Source organism: Chiloscyllium plagiosum, unplaced genomic scaffold (genome assembly GCF_037043375.1).
Source record: "Chiloscyllium plagiosum isolate Xiang-an unplaced genomic scaffold, Cpla_swu_hap1 HiC_scaffold_20, whole genome shotgun sequence".
Lineage (NCBI taxonomy): Eukaryota > Metazoa > Chordata > Chondrichthyes > Orectolobiformes > Hemiscylliidae > Chiloscyllium > Chiloscyllium plagiosum.
In genome coordinates this window covers 38,421,200-38,441,375 of record NW_028270158.1, presented here as the reverse complement: position 1 = coordinate 38,441,375, position 20,176 = coordinate 38,421,200, and the positions used below count along the sequence as shown (strand labels likewise).

The following is a 20,176-nucleotide window of genomic DNA, read 5'->3' as shown; positions in this document are numbered from 1 at the left end:
GATAGTGTCAAGTACAACATTCAAAAAGCGTATTTAAATCTTGAAGATTAAGAATTAAACCATGGAGTATTTCCAATTGATTTGAACAAAGTCCACTAGCATGTAGCTCAAAACAAAATAACAGTTTTCAAATAATTTATTTTAAAAGGAAAAACATGCTGTAACATTTAAGTTGCATAGCAATTCAATGATTTATGTTTGACATCTGATGACACTTCACCCAATGTCAATAAAGTCACCATATTCCCAGACGACCATAGGGCTCCTCTCTTATTATAGGATAACTCAGGGTCACCATGCCTCTGGTGAGGGGAAGGATTGAGAATGTGGGACCTTGATTGTGATCTGAACCAGTATAGAAATTGAACCCAGACTGTTGGTGTCACTCTGCATCACATCCAGCCCATTAAGCTCACGGATTTCCAAGGTCAGCAAATCTCTTCCAACGTGCCTTGCTCCAATTTTAATAGTACACTTACAGGCACAACATAACTGAAAGTAAAGTTTTATGTCAAGAAAGGTACAGCTTGTGAGTTGTAATTACATAGTGCCATGTTATACCATTTACATCCCACCTTAGAAAAATATAAACAGCACGCAAGCAGTTTCACAAGCTTTGCTTGTAAACATCTGAAACTCAAGTGATTTTTTCCATGTGAGTAGAAACCCAGCCATTAAATCTTTGAGTAAACTATAATAAAAACTTCAATTTGCATTGTTGTACTGGCTCCAGTGAGAGGCTAAGTTAATTATATCATTATTCAGATAAAATTATTATTAAATTATCCATATTTATATCTGTTAGGACTGTGCAAGATTACATATACTTTAAGAAAGATAATCTTTTAGATAGGCAAAATATTTTACAAATGTCTTAAGAAATCATGAGAATATCATAATCTTAGAGACTGATATTAAGTTATTCTTGCAAAATATATTTTACCTTTACCTATTTTAACCTTTGTATTCTTTCTTTTTAAGCTAGTAACCTTAGCAAAGTTTCCTGAATTGCTGCAACAGTAGTTTTACAATAAACTACCTTTCCCTTGTATAAAACTAAAGCTTTGCTGCTGTTTCTTCCAAAAACATAAACATTCATAGTTAAAAGGAACTAAACAAGCTGTACAAATTTGTAACTCACTCTGAGGACGCGCCTGGTGTGGTCATGACATATTGCACACCTTCTGTAACTGTGATTCTGGACTGCTTCTAGCATAAAAAGATCTGATACAGTACTTACTGCCTCCATCGAAATTGTGCTAAATAATATCTCCAAAAGTACAATAAATAAAAACCAATTTAAAAGAAGCAAATTTCATCCTTAATTATAATTAATTCCAAATTAGCTGTTGTGGTTCTGTTCGCCGAGCTGGAAATCTTTGTTGCAAACGTTTCGTCCCCTGTCTAGGTGACATCCTCAGTGCTCGGGAGCCTCCTGTGAAGCGCTTCTGTGGTGTTTCCTCCGGCATTTATAGTGGCCTGTCCCTGCCGCTTCCGGTTGTCAGTTTCAGCTGTCCGCTGTAGTGGCCGGTAGCGGCAGGGACAGGCCACTATAAATGCCGGAGGAAACACCACAGAAGCGCTTCACAGGAGGCTCCCAAGCACTGAGGATGTCACCTAGACAGGGGACGAAACGTTTGCAACAAAAATTTCCAGCTCGGCGAACAGAACCACAACAACGAGCACCCGAGCTACAAATCTTCACCCAAACTTTTTCCAAATTAGTTCTATGATAGTTTAAACAAAGTACATATAATTAGATGTTGAACTTACAACCATCAAATTTTCTTTGATCTTTGCAATTTCTCCAGGGGTCTCCTCTTTAATTCGATAGATATCAGCAAACAATGTTCCCATGGTCCGACAGACTGACTCAATATCCCTAAGTATGCAAGCATTAACATTTTCTACTCTGTTCATTTTATGCTGTAGAGATACTGGAACTGATCTGTCCAGTACCATGTTTTGCACTGTCCAATAAAGTGCAAAGAATTATCTAAATTAATAGGTTGACCTTAAAATTCTTAGCAATCCATTAGATAAAAAGTTAAAAAGCTACTTTTTTATTTAGATCGCTGCAATGTTTTTAAATCCAAAATATATTCATATCTTTTTAATTGACGTGTAATAAGATGAAGATGAATTAAATCAAACAATTAAGAGTTTTTGTGTTGATAGAATAAAATCTTGAATGCAAATATAAACTAAAAAGCGATTTTGACAGAGATTGAAGCAGACAGTTGATAAAATGCAGAGAAGTGATCACATTAAACTCCTTAAATAAACAGCATTGACATCTGCTTCAAGATAACTGTGATTGCAGTTGATCAAGAAGTGTGACCTTTCCCATATTTACAAGAAATCTGTTACTACAAAATAGTTTTATCTCAGTTCTGTGCAGTGAATCTTTAGTGTCTGAACAATATAATTTCACAACCTTTATTTTTATAAAATTGTTGAAAAATTGTTATACTTATGATTTTGCACTCATTGTATATAGTGCTAAAATTAATCTTATGTAAATAGTGAAGGAAGAATCTCAGAATACAAAGAATAAAAAGAGATTTTGTTAAATATTATTATATAAGTGTGCTGGCCATAATAAATTTCCCTGTTTTAGCAAAATAAATGTGTTGCGCAATTTTACTGGATTAATGAAAGCATTTACATTTACACTAATAATTAATTAATATAATGATCTCTTGGAAAGAATTTCTAAATGCAAACTTTAATAATTTAAATTCAACAATATTAAAAGTAGGAATTTAAGAAATGCTGGAAATAATTAATAGACATGGATATCTATTAATGTGATAGTGACAAACTGAGTTTAGGCTAAAATAAAGTGATAACCACAAAGAAAGGCAACCCCTTATTGATTACCATGTACCATCCACCCTTGACTGATGAATGAGTACTGCTCCATGTTAAAACAGCACTTTGAGGAAGCACTGAAGGTGGCAAGGGTAGAGAATAAGGTTTGGCTGAGTGACTTCAATATTCATCATGGCTGAGCAGCGCAAGTGCAGACCAAGTTGATTGACCTACCAAGGTGAAATTAGACTTGCATTTTAAATGGGGGAAATAAAGACCATTTCACCACCTACTTGAAAGGAAAATCAGTCAGTATAACACACACTGAAAAAGCCTGCCCCCAACCCCTCGCCACACCCCAGCCATCTTGCATTTGGGTGAGATAAATTAGTCAATTTTGGGACTTCTGCTCCTCAGTGAGAAAGTTTCTACTACTCAGGAGTTGCCAGGAAATCTGATTGGCATGTTGCTGTACCAGGGCTCAGCAATGGGTGCCAAAGGGAATCCTAAAGGCAGCCCAAATAGGATCATTCCTCCCCAAAAAGATATGTCCTAGATTTTTGGATGGAAAAGGTTTTGAAACCCTCGTGAATGGGAATGGAAGAAATTGGATGATGGGACAAGTTCTGGCAGTCAGGTGCAATAGAAGGAAGTGGGGGGAAAGTTTAACATCTTGAGGTATGTGCCCTTAATGTATGCAGGATAATCTTGAAATAATGTGACCCTCCTTCCTATCTTTTTTTTCATATGGGTCATTGAAATATACATTCCCATACCAAAAGTATTTTGACATGGGGAGTGTATTACTCAGATCACTATCCTTGTTAATGTCTCAAAGACACTTAAATATTTAATTAAAAAGGGCAGATGGATTGCCAATGTTACTGTCTACCTAGTATAATGAGGTGAGCTCAAGGGTGTAAGGTAAGATGGTAGACCAGCCATCAGTTTTATATTTCTCCATTCCCTACCAAAACACACACCTTGCCTCAGCACATAAACATTTAGCCCATGAGGATGAAAAGGAAAGCAGGATATGTTGATCAGGTGAGATGACAAAGAGCAGGAGGGGACTTGTGTTGGATGTAAGCACCAGCATGATCTTGTTGGCCAATTTACCTGTATCCGTAATATAAATACTACATAAATGAAGAAGAATAAATGTTAATGATTAGTGCTACTGAAAATTTAACATTTTAACCTTGAAAGCTGTTGGGTTTATGTGATAAAAACATTTTAATATTTATTCTTCCTTTTTCTCAAAATTCAGATTATTTTTTTTTGCCGAAGTTTATAACATTTACTTTGAGACATGCAGGATTTTAAAATCCTGTTTTAGAAATTGTCAGTACAAATCTGTTCTGATTACCTGTGTTGGAAATCTTCTTTCAACTTGGTATCTTGTTCAGTTTTTGACTCAGCAAATTTTGCTTGCATTTCTTGAGTCTATTGTGCAAAAGTTGAGGGTAGTATTCATTGAACAAGGCACATTTTATATCACAAGTAAATCTTGCAATTTCCTATCATTAGAGAGCACAATGAATTTTGGGCACCCTTATCATACAACATTCTCACCTTAATATTTTATTGCTATCTGGATGGCAACCAAACAATTTGTTCCCCTATCAATTAAGGCCTGCAACAACCAGTTAGGTGCTATTTACAAGAGGTCAAAGGGGAATCTCCATCTGACTTTCAAAGGAATTCAGAGGAAAGAGATCATAATACAACAGTACACATGCAGCACTCGCGTATTCATGAAGACTGAGATAAGGAAGGTTTTCGTAAAGACCCTTACCCCAAGAAGGCTGTTCCATTGAGTAAACGATCACCAAAATCCCTACTTGACCTCTAAAATTCTAAGTTTGAACAGAAATTTGTCCAGCTTTTTTGCAGGAAAATAATTATTTGTGGAGCACAGATTTTGTCATGATTTTACTCTTTAAATCTATTACTCTAATAGAAAAAAACCTAATCATTAAGTTTTGCTAAGGTGCTCCAAATTTCTATTGATATCCCTTAATTCTGTAATCATTGTTAAATTAAGCAATTGCAACATTCAGCTGGGCAATTCTGGTTTCCTAGACAGTCATCCCTGCCTTCAGAAACAGACTAGCTAAAGATTGGCAGGTGAAGAGTGAGGGGACATCGATGGCTACACTTGGACATCACCCAGTCCCCTAAATAGAGTCAGTCAGGCAAGAGGGATTGGACAATTAGTAACAGGGTGCACCTGGGGCTACACTACTGGCAAGTTGAATGGGGACTCAGACAAGCTCTGAAATGGGTTGACACTTCTCTGGTATCACAGGGGCATTGTTCCCAGGCTGGCAAAAACAACTGGTGGCCACTTGCCCTGAGGAAAAGCCTCAGGAAGAAGGCTTCAGAAGCACCCTCTATTGGAGGTGCCTTCAAACATCAGAAGGATATGGGAGAGCTGAAAAGGGCAGATAAGCAATGGTGGCCATACCCTCAAAACAGGATTGACAGCAACAGATAGAACTACATGAAGTTGATGGCCAATCAGCCTCATAGGGCTCTTCGGTAAATGGCAGAGGTGGGTACTGCAGATGCTGGAGATTAGAGTCAAGATTAGAGTGGTGCTGGAAAAATACAGCAGATCAGGGAGTATCCAAGGAGTGGGAAAATCGATGTTTCGGGCAAAAGCCCTTCATCTTTGGTAAATGGTCAGAGACAACTGATTTATACCCCATTCAAAGCGAAATGGTCTAGAACTTCTTTGTTGGAATATCAGAAATAGTAGCAAAGAAAAAAACATGAATAGCATGCATTATATCAAAGCTAATTGACCTCAATAATGTTCCAAAGTTCATTACAGCCAATTCAGTCATTTTTAAATTGTACCTTTCAGCAGAAGATATGGTAGCCATATAGTTTTCAAAGCTGCTTCTTCTGCAAAATGGACTTGATGCGATTTCTTTCATGAGAGTCAAGCAAGGGACTGACTCACAAACAAATGGATTATTTAAATGAATATGAGAGTAACTCTGTAGGAAGCATATGACACCTTCCAAGACAGCCTTAATGATGAGATGCAAAAGGTAAGAGGCTTTGAATGCAGAAGAAATGGAAGCCAATTTGTGTACTGAGACTTAAACCCACCATCTCAGAAGCTATCTTGCTTTCACTGTGGCATGTCTGTATATTACAGATATATCCATTTTCAGTTTTAATGGACAATTTATTTACTGGAATCTCATGGATGAAAATTTGGCTGGTTCATAATGTGTAAGAAATCAACTCTGTCAGATTGTATGTAGTGAAAATGAAACTTTATCTCAGCGTGTGTGCTATTTTTAATATATATAATCAAAAAGAAAGACAGGATCAATTGATTGATGTGAACAGTACTATTTGCACATAACAATTATTCTATTGTTGCAAAATTACTGTATCAATATTAGTAGTATGTCATGAGAAGTACAATGACAGTGACAGTACACAGTCAATATGAGACCACTAGAAATAGAAATTTTGTTTTATGATTATTGTTGTTACCTAAGGGTCCATTTCTTTTCTTTTCATCTTAGAACAATTGCATTTTTGCTATATGGTAAATCTTTAACACGTGAAGGTTATTTAATTAGCAACATTTAAATCTAAAATATAAATATTTTATATGCGTGAAGTACCTCACTGAACTAATCCATCTTTTCCTTAAGATCCCCATGTATTTAACCAGTGGCTCTATAGTCATACAAAGTGCTAAATAAATATCAGTTTTCTTTTGCTTTTTTCTGATTGTATGGATGTTTGGGAGCAGGCTGGGTGGAGTGCAAATCTGTTATCTTTGAAGCCAATTAAAGTATCGCCCATTAAATTTATTGTCGAGGTCTGCTTATCAAAAATGAGAGGACTGCTGGCACCCATTGAACTGTACTCAAGCTAATTGTTTTTATTGTTGTTTAAGTGTTACGGGAAGAAGATCAAGGGAGACAATTAAGGGGAAAATGCTCACATCTATCATTTAACGTGTTTTTACTTCAGTGAATTTAATGTTTTATCTTTAATGAACTTACGTTAGACTAACAGCAAACAAGTTCTCAATAAGGTTTAGTCAAAAACTCTTACCTTTTTCATCTCACTTTTAAGGTCTTCTTGTAAGGTGCCTAATGCTTCTTGAAGAGCTGCTAAAGCAAGACTTAGACGTTCATGTAAATCATCCATTTTGTTTCCAAGTTGGGTGCCTTGTTTCATTCTGTTATGGGAAAGTTGCATTTAGTCAATTTTGCATAAGGATGAAGCTAACAGTTACCATACCCTTTGCAAAATGGTTCATTTCTTATTTGAAAGTCACCAGCAACAAATTGACTGCAGACTAATTCTTAGTTAATGATACTGAATCTTTAACTGATTAACTATTGAAAATAAATCTGGTCTGAACAATTTCTATTTGAAAAGAATTTCATACTTTCTTACTTGGCTCTAAACTATACAAGCTGAAAATGTGTTGCTGGAAAAGCGCAGCAGGTCAGGCAGCATCCAAGGTGCTGGAGAATCGACGTTTCGGGCATGAGCCCTTCTTCAGGAAACTGAAGGGCTTCATTCCTGAAGAAGGGCTCATGCCCGAAACAGCGATTCTCCTGCTCCTTGGATGCTGCCTGACCTGCTGGACTTTTCCAGCAACACATTTTCAGCTCTGATCTCCAGCATCTACAGTCCTCACTTTCTTCTAAACCATACAATCAATGTCACGAAAACAAATAAAGATGCATGCAAAAACTGATCAATGAAAAAGAAAGCTCATTTCCCTTTCTGATGCTTCCTGACCTCGAGTATTTTGGCCATCATCCATTTTTATTATGAACGAACACAAACTTTTGAGAAAGTTAGTAATATTTATTGAAGCCAGGAACACAAATATTCCATAGAACTTGTTCTTGCCCACTGACAATACATTTTTGTTTTGTTTGGCAAAAGTCAATTTTATATTCCTGGACTGCTGTACTTTTCAAAGTAATGAAAACTAATCTAAGAAGCATTGTCTATCTATGAAGGCTGTCTGCTCAAAATGCTGGAAGTACTATAAAATTATACATGGTCCAGGTAGAGGAAGGATTGCAACTATCAGCTTAAAAACATTTCAGTGTTCAGTAGACTCCCACTGAAAACTACAACAGCAGCTGTGTTTGGGTGCAGGTAAGTATGAAGGAAATAGCCTTAAACATCCAAAAGCTAGTCTGTATGACAATTGGTCGAAAAAGGTGAGAGAGAACCAGTACAGAATGAATGAATCATAATTGCTGCCAGAAAATAAGACAGAGACCTGCAATGCTGTGCTGCCTGTAGTCACAAACTAACTAACATTAAAGGATTAGAATCTATTCATGTTCAGAAATACACCATAATGATCGTGGGAAGTGCAAAGGCAGCATCGTTGTTATCAATAACACCTTCAATTCTGGATATCTTCAATGCAGGTGAATTTTTAGGAAAAATTATGTAAACATTCTTCCTGAGAAAGCCTTGTAATGCAAGTCAGAAACTTCAATTCTAAGGAAGTCATATTGGACAATCTTGATAATTTTGTTTCTCTCGCCACAGATAGTGCCAGACCTGCTTTATTTCTTTAGTAATCTCTGGTTCTATTTGAGGGTGATGTGATTTAATTAAGCCGTTCCAGCTCCCCCAACGTTTCTGCTCCAACATCACATGAGTTTCAGGAATTGGAATCACTGTAACATTTGGATTTCAATCTATATAAATCCATAAAAGTCAAATGGTAAGCAATGTATTAGATATCGCTAATTAAAAGCTGACTTAAGTTTTAATGTTCATTAATTACTTTGCAAATCACAGAGGTTACTAGAGTAATAACCCCAAGGATAAGGTGCTGCAGTTATGTGGAGAGACTTTCCGATCAGGGAAAGTTAAAAGATGAATTAATAAGGATAAGCAAAAATAAGAAGACTTTTGGTATTGTAGACAGAGCTAAATTGTTTCCACTGGCAGAAAGGTTTGGAGGTAGAGGACACAGATAAAAGTGCTGCATGAAAACATGTTGAGAGCAAATTCAATCATAAATTTTTGAGGAGGCTTGGAGCTATACTTAAATTAAGGGAAAAGGTGCTGAGCTATGGAGAGGGCAGAGGTATGGGACTATTTGTTCCATTGAAAATAGCAACTTGCTAAACAAGAAGGAGACAGGAATAATCATTAAAGAAGCGAGGATAAAATTGGCTCCAAAGAAAAAGTGGCATATAAAGTACATAAACAAAAAACCAATAACAGTGCGATCTTGACCATGGTTAGGGCAACCAGGCAGGTCTCAAGTCTACTGGAATGGATATCAAATCCCATGCTCTTGGTATCAGATAAATCCACACGAGCCTTCCAGTCAACTGCCCCCTCCATGAGTCTAAGGTCTAAGGTGGCAATATACATTTTTGCATACATGTTGCAATCTGGAATAATGGAATTTGATTGTTAACACTCCAATTTTATTTCTATCACGGAGCTGACTAGGAATTTTCCCAGCTCTGCGACTTGTCCCTGCAACCATGTATATTGGAAGGATATGCAAATTGACCCTCAACCTGTTTTGACTGCATTATGAATACACCTTCCTTGTCCAACAGGTTATGAAGTGGGACTTTGAAATTTAGAAAAATGAGAGGCAATCTTATTGAAACATACAAGATTCTTTGGGGATTAGACAGGGTAGATATGAAAAGCTGTTTCCTCTTGTAGAAGGCTCTAGGACCAAAGGATATAATAACAGAATAATGAGTTGCACATTTAAGACACAGATGAGGAGGAAGTTCTTCTCTCAGGGTAGTGAATCTGTGGAATTGTTTATTCCAGCAGACTTTTGAGTCCGGGTCATTAAATATATTCTTGGCTGAGAAAGGCAGATTTTTAATCAGTAATGTAAGCAAGGGGTTCGGAAAAAAAAACAGTAAAGAGGATTTGAGGATTATCAGATCAGTCATGATCTCATTGATTGGTGGAGCAGACTAAATGGGTTGAATGGCCTATTTCTACTCCTATTTCTTTTGGTCTTTCAGACTGTATCATTGTTAAAATAAAATTAAGTACTGCAGATGCTGAAGATCAGAAATTGCCAGAGAAGCTCAGTGGATTTGGTAGCATTTGTGGACATGATGGGGAGGAGCCAGTGTTGGACTTGGGTGGATAAAGTAAAAAAATCACAACACCAGCTTATAGTCCAACAGGTTTATTTGGAAGAACTGACTTTCAGAGCACTGCTCCTTCATCAGGTATTTGTGGAGCAGGATCATAAGACACAATTTACAGCAGAAGATTAGTGTTATGCAACTGAAATGATATATTGAACAAACCTAGATTGTTGTTAAGTCTTTCATCTTTTAGAATGAGTTGCAGGTTTCAGTTCATTAATATGTAAATCCCAGAAACTTCTTTCAAGTCACATTCTTGAGATAACTTAAGGTTTTATTAAAACAAAAGGTGACATCTCAGTTCAGACAATGCATTAATAGAGTGAGGTTAGAGTCTGTCTGTATCCCAATTTGAGTCAGACTGGTTCTACTTCCAAGGTGGAATTTACAAAATATTACGTGGATTGACTGCCTGCAGTTGGGCATCTTTTGATAGAATGTATCTGTAAATATAATTCTGCAAATACAAATTCACCCCATAGACTTATACGTGTGTACACGTGCATGTGTGTGAGAGAGAGAGAGAGTATGCGTGAGTGAGTGCACATGAAATAGTGTGTGTTCACATGTGTGCAAGCTTTGTAAAGTGTGTGTGTGAGTGTGATGGAGTATAAGCCTGAGAGTGTGTGTGGGGGGGTGTATGTGTGAGAGAGAGAGTCTGCGTGAGAGAGAGAAAGAGAGAGCACAAGAGAGAGGGAGCGCAAGCAAGACAGTGCAAACGAGAGCAAGAGTGAGCAAGAGTGAGAGCGAGCAAGAGAGCAAGCAAGTGAACAAGCGAGCAAGAAAGCGCGAGAGAGAGAAGTCACCTGCAGTGTGACATGAACCCAAGGCTCCAGGTTGAGGTCATCCTCATGGGTACCGAACTTGGCTAACAGCGTCTGTGGAGAGAAAGCAGAGCTAACGTTTTGGGTTCAATAAGCCCTCTTCTCCACAGATGCTGCCAGACCTATGGAGTTTCTCCATCAATTTCTGTTTTGTAACTAGTAGTTAACTTTTTCAGACAGACAGCATAGCAAAATAGTCTGAATAGTTTCCTTCTCTGGTGGATATTTTTATATTCTGATGTTAAAAAAATTGTAAGTTACTGTGAAATAAGTTACTAGCAAAAAGATCTCCATCTGAAGCTTACTCTAAAATGTAACTATACATACATACTTTGATCCATGCTTTATTAATAGATTATATTTGTAGAAATTTTAGAATATAGAAAAAAACATTTCTAACCGTTCCATTATTTCTGATTTTAGGACTTTTTCTATCCAATTCATATCATCAGTAAATGTGGCTGCTAACTTCTTAATATTGTCATCCAGCTTCATGTAGTGTTCTGGCAGTCTGAATCTTGACTGCAAAAGAAAGTTTTGAAACTTCATAGTCTAATTTTTAATAGATATAAGTAAGTCTATTGTGAAAATCATGTGTTTTAGAATTTAAAAAACACAATTCAAGCACTAGAGAGGTAAAAAGCTACATTCACATTGCACCATTTTACACAAAAATGTTGTAACAAGTTTCAATACTGGAATGTGTGGCAAAAAGCAAGATATTAAGAGGAGTCACCCAAGGCTTCAACAAAGGAGGAACTTGCAATTGTGGAGTAAAAGATGATTTCACAAGAACTGGCTGTAAATTCAAATCATATTATGGCCATTGCTACCTAAGGGTGTCTTTATTTTGAGATCATTAATTAATCCTGATATTCTGCACAACACCAAGTCTAATACAACCTGTCTTCATGACAGTTTTGAACCTACAACCTTGAGGAACACAAGGAATCATCAAAAGGACTTTTCCAATTCCATTTCTTCATGGCAAGCTGCAAGAATGGCCATCATATCCTGCCTTCTCCTGATGGTAAAGCAAGATGATGGTAAATGGAGGTAAAATGATCCAAAATCAAAATCAGTCACTACTTATTGAAAACTGAATCTTGTAACATTTTGATTAGTTCATTATTCAATCCAGGTTAACAATAATACGTCCACCTTTCACCATCCCACCTACCTTTCCCCTAGCCCCACCACTCTCCCTTTATTTATTTCTGAGATCTCTTCCCCTTCCCCAGGCTTGATGATGGGCCCTGCCCTGACACATCAACTTTCCTGCTCCTCCAATGCTGTCTGACCAGCTGTGCCTTTCCAGCTTCACATTTCATCAACACACACCAGCATTTGCGGTCCTTACTATCTCCAATAATATGTCCCCTAATCATGTAAATCCTCCAAACAAATAAGCAGCATAACAATATAATGTCTACCTGCTTGTCCTCAAGTGCTTTTATTTCTTCCATATGCAATTTTTGAAGAGAAAACCAATTTTTCTCATTTTCTGCCTTGAGGACATTCTCGTTTTCATTTCTTAGAGTTTCAAATTTACGAAGTTTCTTCAGAAAAAAAAGTGCACCTTTAAGAACAATCTTACTGAATAAATGGAGACAAATTACATATTCAAACATTGGGATATTAACACAAATATGGCAGATTATATTACTGCATTCAACACAATGAATTCTTAAAGTGTAGTATTCCCTGAGCTTTCAAACCATACATTATTATTTACTAGAGCTGGTGAACACATGCATCAATAACAGACAACATCTTAGCTACAATATTTATTGCTTGCTTATCCTTATGTTAGGTACAAATAAACTATAGCTTCTTTCAAGAAACCATGAATTATCACCACACACATTTAAGGTAATTTGTCAGTCTAACAAATGAACACCCACAGACACAAGCACAGAGTTCACTCATATTGTTTTGTAACATGGTATTGGCTTGCAGTCATTTTAATTGTTCTTGCCAGTAATGAAAATATTTGTTTTATTCACTCTTGGAGGGCAGAGCCAGTATTTTCTTGCTCCTTCCTGGCTGCACCGAGAAGACAGTGGTGAGCCTTCTGCACAAACAGAATGGAAATGATGGGCTGTGCCTCATTCTCTGCTGTAAGTGTTTCTATGTTACACCTTTAGGCCATAATCCTTAACTGTGATTTGACATGACTTGTTTGATTGCATCAGAAGGTAAATTAGAAATAACCATATTGAGGTGGGATTGGAGATGCAGATGAGACTGGGTGGAAACAATTGTTTTCCATCTTCAAAGGGCCTTAAGACTTGCATTAAAAACACAACTAATTCACTAAGAGCTTTGTAACCTTTACCTTATTTTTAATTTCCAGAATTCAATTCTCAAACTGCAGTTCAATTTCACTGTCTATTAGTCCAATCATACAACTGGTACACACACATCTGTAGATTACATTCATTATATGCCTATTATTTTAACACCGAAAGTTATGAACACAGAGGTCAGAGAAATAACAGGGATGTTTGACCAAATGGGGCAGTGATTCCATTACTTTTTATACCGCTTGTTCCTCTTGCTTCCACATGTTGCAGCAGGCTCTCAACATAGTCATCAATCCAAAGTTCATTCACTACTGACATGATACTAGGCATCATGGAGGCACAGTTACATTTAGGGCTGGATGGAGACTCAAACAGTTGTATTACAAAACAATTAGCATTTACAGAAAAGTGAGCATCGATATACAGTGAAATGTAACCTATGCCACCAATGTGCCATGAAAAGTTTATCTTTTTGTCCCCTCCCTCTACATCTCAGTAGTCTCAGATTCCACAGTTGGGATGAAGGAAGCCTGCTCAGCAGTGGACCCTTCAGCCTTGACATTTGGTCTGATGATCCAGGGGCATTTGTATCTGGACAGCTCTAACATGCTGAAGTGATGCAAGGCAATGTGAAAAATATAATTGGCTTCAGGAGCAAAGCATCCAGGAAACTTGCCCCCTCCCTGATGTGGCACAATATCTACAACTCAGACTCCAGTTCTTCAACTCAGTTTCAAAGTTCCTCAAGCTGCAAACATTTACTACTGTCCCACGGCTCCCCATCACCAACCCTACAATCACAATCATGTTAATTTGATTTATTAATTAATTATTCTGGCATCAGTGTAAGGGATCACCATTTAAGACAGTAATAGCTATTTCTTCTTTCAGAGGATATTAAATCTGTGGAATTCTGTACCTCATAACTGTTGAGGCTGGGCCGTTAATTAAATTCAGACCTGAAATGGATAAACTTTTAATTAGAAAGGGAATCAAGACAGGGAAGTGGAGTTGAGAATGATTAAATCAACCATGATCTCACCGAATGGCTGGACCGAATTACCCACTTCTGCTCCTATACCTTATGGTCTTAAACATACAAACTTACTACCTGCAAGTTCTCTTGCTAGCCACACTAACTTGGAAATATACTACTGTTCCTACATTGATATTAGTCCAAAAGACTAAAAATTTGTTCCTACCAGCACTGTGGCTGTCAATGTACCCTAAGGACTGCAGTGGTAACCTAAAGGTGGCAGCTCAATAAATTCTTCTCTAAATCAATTGGTAATGGATAATAAATGCTAACCTAGCCAGTGGCTCCTCCATCCCTTGAACAAATTTTTAAAAACAGATTTGGGACTGAGATCTTCTCATGTGGCCTGTATTTATCCTGTGAGTTCTTCAGACTGCTTGTTGAACACCTCTTTTTTGAGTCTGATCTGCTTTTCTTTTCATTCCATTGTGACTTTATTTTTTCAAGTTCAATTTTTCAATACAGTTTTGACACAACAGATGACCCACTGCTATCATATCCATGTTATATAGCACAGGGTCGCACTAGATTGTAACCATCATGCTGTAGAAGAACTACCTGTACTTAGACTAATGAAGTGCATTCAATCATCCTCAACAAACCACAATGTCTGGAAATAGTTGTTACAACACATGGCAACATAGATATGATAGCAGTGGGTCTTCTATTGTGTCAAAACTGCAGTGAAAAATTGAACTTGAAAAAATAATGGAATGGAAAGAAAAGCAGATCAGACTCAAAACAGAGGTGCAGAACAAGCAATCTGAGTCTAGATGATTCTTCATCAGAGCTAACGTGAAATATGGAGGGGACAGCATTTATGCTATAGTTTGGGGGTGGAGGGGGTAGTGGGTGTAGAGTGCTGGTGGAGAAAAGATGTTGATAGTGAAGATTGAGTGATCTAAATGCGGGAGTGGCAGAGCGATGGTGTGTCTCCTGCCAGACTTGTATTAGCCGCATAATAAGCGAACATAGGAGTATACAGGATATAAATTATTTTGTCCTTTAATTTCTCAGAAGTAATTGTCACTGGCAGACCAGGAAGGAGCCATGTTTTATCTCTGCTATTTACTGAGTTAACCAGCCTTAAATAAGATGTAAATATGCATTATACATAGCTGACATTCTAGCTAGTTGGAATCAAAGAAAAAAACCTTGAGCAGCACTCAGGCTATAAGAATGTATTTGGACTTTGTCACCTTTTGAGCAACCAAGGCAGGCTACTATCACCAACACCTGGAAGACATTTTTTGAGAAACTTAAATTAAAAAATAAAAATGTTGCGAACATGGAAATGATTTTGATGTCTCACCAGTTCTTCTTAAAGGCTCACCTTCTCAAGATCAAAAAACTTCTTCTGTATTTCTTCCCGAAGTTCCATTTCCTTCTGAAATAGTCTGGTGCTGAGCTCCTCCATAAGTTGATGTATTTTTCCCTGCAACAAAGTTTTAAACCCTCAATAAAACAGTAACAAAATAAGCACTTGCTTTATCTCATGCTTTAAGCCAATACTGTTACCTGAATATCAAGATATTGGTCTGGAGTATCCCTGGATTGTGGGTGTCCACACAAACACTATGCCTGATCCCTAGGTAAGGCATTTCAACTCCAATAAATTATAATCCTTCTTTATTCACATCCAAACACAGTACATTCTTTAACACAGTACATTCTTTAATACAGCTCCCTTCACATGCTCATTCTACACTAATGCCTCCTCTCTTACTGATGTCAGACTCAGTTCTGTTAAATCATGATTTATATGAATCTCATTATACCACATCAATTTCTAATTTTTGCCCAACTTGGTCAACTTCCTTCCAGTAATTTAACTTACTTATTCACATTATCTTTGTGATCATTACCGACACTGATAGTATAATTATTATTATCACCACATACCCTCTCAAAAGCCCGAATCTCAGTCAAAGCAATTTGACATGAAGTAAATGGTCCAATCTTGTTTGCTTAAGTTCAATACTAGGGTGATGATGCTAGAATGTATCTGGAATAATTCTGCTACACTGTACACTTTCTGTTGTAATATAACCAGAGATGTCTGTTACAATCCCAATTGATATTATTCCTGAACAAGTTAGACGCTAGACTTAAATCTGCTTCAATGGATCTTATTTTGTTCTTTTTTAAAATTGTTTTCTGGTGGAGGTCTTTCACTGAAACAAAGGTACACACTATTGTAGCTTTTGTTTTAGCAATAAGCGTTTATTAAAGAAAAGAAAGCATAAATAAGATGAATCAAGCTATTTACATAATTTAAAGATTTTGAAACACACAATAAAATACAATCTACTTATCCCAGCATCAACATTTATACAATCCATGAGCTCAAGATTATTGCATTACCTCTCACATTTGGTTTGACTACTGCTTTCAATTCGCAGTCTTGAGAGGCTGATAGTCTCTTCCTTGGATATTAACACAAATGAGTATAGATTTTCTCAACTTCAAACGCTTCTAGTCAGGGACCTTCAAACTCAAGCACTTACACTGAGGTAACTCATTTCCTAACTTTTATAAACTGACTCCTTCCAGCTCCTTTAGCTCAGTTGGCTGGTTAGCTGATTTGCAATACAGCGTGATGCCAGCAGCACAGGTTCAATAGCTGAGGTCATCATGAAGATCCCACCTTTTCAACTTCACCTGAAATGTGGTGACCTTCAGCTTAATCACCACCAGGCACTTCTCTCTATTGGGACCCCAATCCTATAGTCCTCTGGGAAGATGGTGATCTTACCTATTTTAAACAATTTCAACCTCTGCTTTTTTTAAAAAAAACTGTACACAAACACTTTATTTTAAAAGTCTAACATTCGGTTCTCTTTTGTGAATTCACACTCTAAAAAACTGATCAAAAAAATCCCAAAGTAAGGCAAATTGTGTACCAATTGATGGTTTCAACTGTTCCACCACAGCAACATCGAGAATACAGAAAGGTTTCCACAGCTCCCAGAAAATGACATTTTCCATTAATACCCCTGTACTAAATTATCATGTAACAAGCAAGACTGAATGAGTATGTCATACTTACATTTGAAGATTTAAAGTACATACCTAGGCAGTCATTACTGATGCTGGATCAGTGGTGCTGGAAGAGCACAGCAATTCAGGCAGCATCCGAGGACAGGCAAAATCGACAGGATGAAGGGCTTTTGCCCGAAACGTCGATTTTGCCTGTCCTCGGATGCTGCCTGAATTGCTGTGCTCTTCCAGCACCACTGATCCAGAATCTGGTTTCCAGCATCTGCAGTCATTGTTTTTACCTCAGTCATTACTGATGCACCTATAGAAATATGATTGCATTTCACCTCCCAGCAATCATAATTATCAAGTTTATTCCAAAGGCGCAACTAATGACACAAAAACACCATTGATACTTAGTAGCTGAGTTATCCTAACAATTAATAACCTGAACTTTGACATTATTCTTTGCTTTTTGGTAAAACGAGAATATTGCCGACTTTTTCTTTCATAGACTCAGAGTCACACACCTGACATGGTGGAGAGGAAAGGTAGACAGTTCTCTGCCTATAGCTCTTTCAACACAGAAACAATACTTTTTGGAGGTGACTGATAGTAGTTAATCGATAATTTCCTCCCTTATGAAGAATTAGTAGGTTGACATTCAGCAAGGTTTAATACAATCATTGCTACAGTCAGGCAGAGTTGAGAATAAGATCTGAATCCTACCATTCTTTGATAAAAATCAGTTTTTCAACAAACTACATTACCCGAGGATATAATGTTGTATATAGCTTTTAAAATGTACTGCATGAACACAGGAATGGATTAAAATTTCAGCAATGATATTGTGACATTACTTTAAATATAGTGTAGTGAAATATGAGCAACCTTTAAAACTAACTGTTTAAAAAGAAACAAAAATATTTAAAGGAAACCAACCTGAATAAAGAACTGTGAATAATCATGAAAACAACTTTCAACATAGATGAAATTACCTGGGGGTAAAGATTTTCTGGGGAATGACTTCTGTCTATTTCTTTTTGCAGATTATCTTCCATCTTGTGGTCTTGCTGTGCTATAGCAGCTGTCAATTCATGCAGCCTTTAACAATAAAAAAGCAATTTCCCTTCAAGTAAAATTGCCTACCATTTTCCAAAAAGCATGGCCTCAATAATATGCATCAGGTTACAATAATCTCTTTTGACTTATGGTGAAAGGATCTAAAAATAAAAGCATTCTGACATTTAAGGAGAAAAGACAAATTGGCAAGTTATATTTTACTGAATGACTTCAGCCTAAATTTTTGTTCGCTACTAATAGCAACCAGTCCCCTTTCTTCTTAACAACATTCGATGATCAAATATCTTTGCTTTTTCTTTAATTCATTCATGGGATGTAGGCATCACTGGCTGGGCCAATGTCTATTGCCCATTCTTAGTCGCCCTTGAGAAGGTAGTGATGAGCTGCCTTCTTGAACCGCTGCAGTCCACATGCTGTAGGTAAATCCACAATGATAATAAACTATGGCCACAATACATGTGGCACTGTGCTCATCTAGCCAAGATTAAATGGTGTCAAGTTTTCATGCAAACTAATTAACATAAACTCAAGTGTAAAATCACCTGAGAGAGCACAATCAACCAGCATTTTAAAGTAAATTCCAGTTGTAACAGCAAGTGTCAATTACTTAACATGAACAAAAGGTACCAGGATTCTTTAGTAGAACAACAAAAATACCTTCAGATTGAGGCTGAAGATAATGAGGTGTGCAACATTTATCTCTATCCTGCAGACTTTCAGATTAGATTAGATTACTTACAGTGTGGAAACAGGCCTTTCAGCCCAACAAGTCCACACCGACCTGCCACCCACCCAGACCCATTCCCCTACATTTACCCCTTCACCTAACACTACGGGCAATTTAGCATAGCCAATTCACCTAACTTGCACATTTTTGGATTGTGGGAGGAAACCGGAGCACCCGGAGGAAACCCACGCAGACACGGGGAGAATGTGCAAACACCACACAAAGAGTCACCTGAGGCGAGAATTGAACCCAGGTCTCTGACGCTGTGAGGCAGCAGTGCTAACCACTGTGCCACCATGCCGCCCACTTAAAATATGGAAGGCTTCATGAATTTGCGTGTCATCCTTGCGCAGGGGCCATGCTAATCTTTTAAAATAATTTATATCAGTTGTTCTGTACTTTCTGAAGTAATACAAATATTTTTCTCTCAGTATAATTGATTGAGAAAAGAATACATTGTCAAAGCTGTTCACTTTGCACTGTTAAGGACATTTTGCAAGAATACAATTTCAAGGGGAAAACCAATATTTATTCTGCATGAGAAGAAAGTATTGACTGATTGGCAATTGGACTCATAGGTGCTGCTATAGAGAATACCCTTATTAATGCTGATTGACAGTGAATTGCCAGTTTTGTTTAAATTTTAAAACAGACAGGTTAACCGGTTTGTCAGGGCATTGCAATATGTGCAAATATACTGCACTAAGTTCAACTGACAATTCTCAACTGGTTATCCATGTAATTCAGCACAAGTTCAGGACTATGTTTCTCACTATGGGAAAGCCATAAAATTACTGAACCTACGCATTTTGTTTTCCCCCAAAGCTGTAAGACTTCTGCAGCAGGAAGCCAAGCTCAAGGCACAATGCAAAGAATCCCATTCCAACAAACACTTCAGGTAGAAATTCATTTTTATCTCAGGTGTAGGGTCAATTTTACTGGTAAGGGTTAGTTCAGCTTAAGGATTCAATGGACAGACTGAGAAGATTGTGGATTTTTCGGTATAAATTATTTACTCCCTATACTTTTGGCTTGAGATGGTATCCAAGTGGGATCCAGGTGGATACTCAGAACTAGTTTTCTTTTAAAATATGATCTCCTATTCCTTAGGTTCCTCATCAACGTGCCAAGACGAGCTGTACGGGTGATCTGGGACCAGCTTTCAGTTGCTTGGCATTTGCTTGGAGATTAGCACAGAGATCCAGGTATAGTTGCTTCCAGATATTCTCTCTTTCTGAGAGAATGCC

The 20,176-nt window shown here is 37.3% G+C and overlaps 1 non-coding gene across 1 annotated transcript; it reads right to left on the bottom strand.

The window, feature by feature from the left end:
* Window positions 1-19,237: 19,237 nt before the first annotated feature.
* On the bottom strand, window positions 19,238-19,343 carry LOC122560933 (U6 spliceosomal RNA). The gene has a single exon (XR_006314848.2). It is a non-coding gene; the product is annotated as a U6 spliceosomal RNA (small nuclear RNA).
* Between the last annotated feature and the right edge of the window lie 833 nt (window positions 19,344-20,176).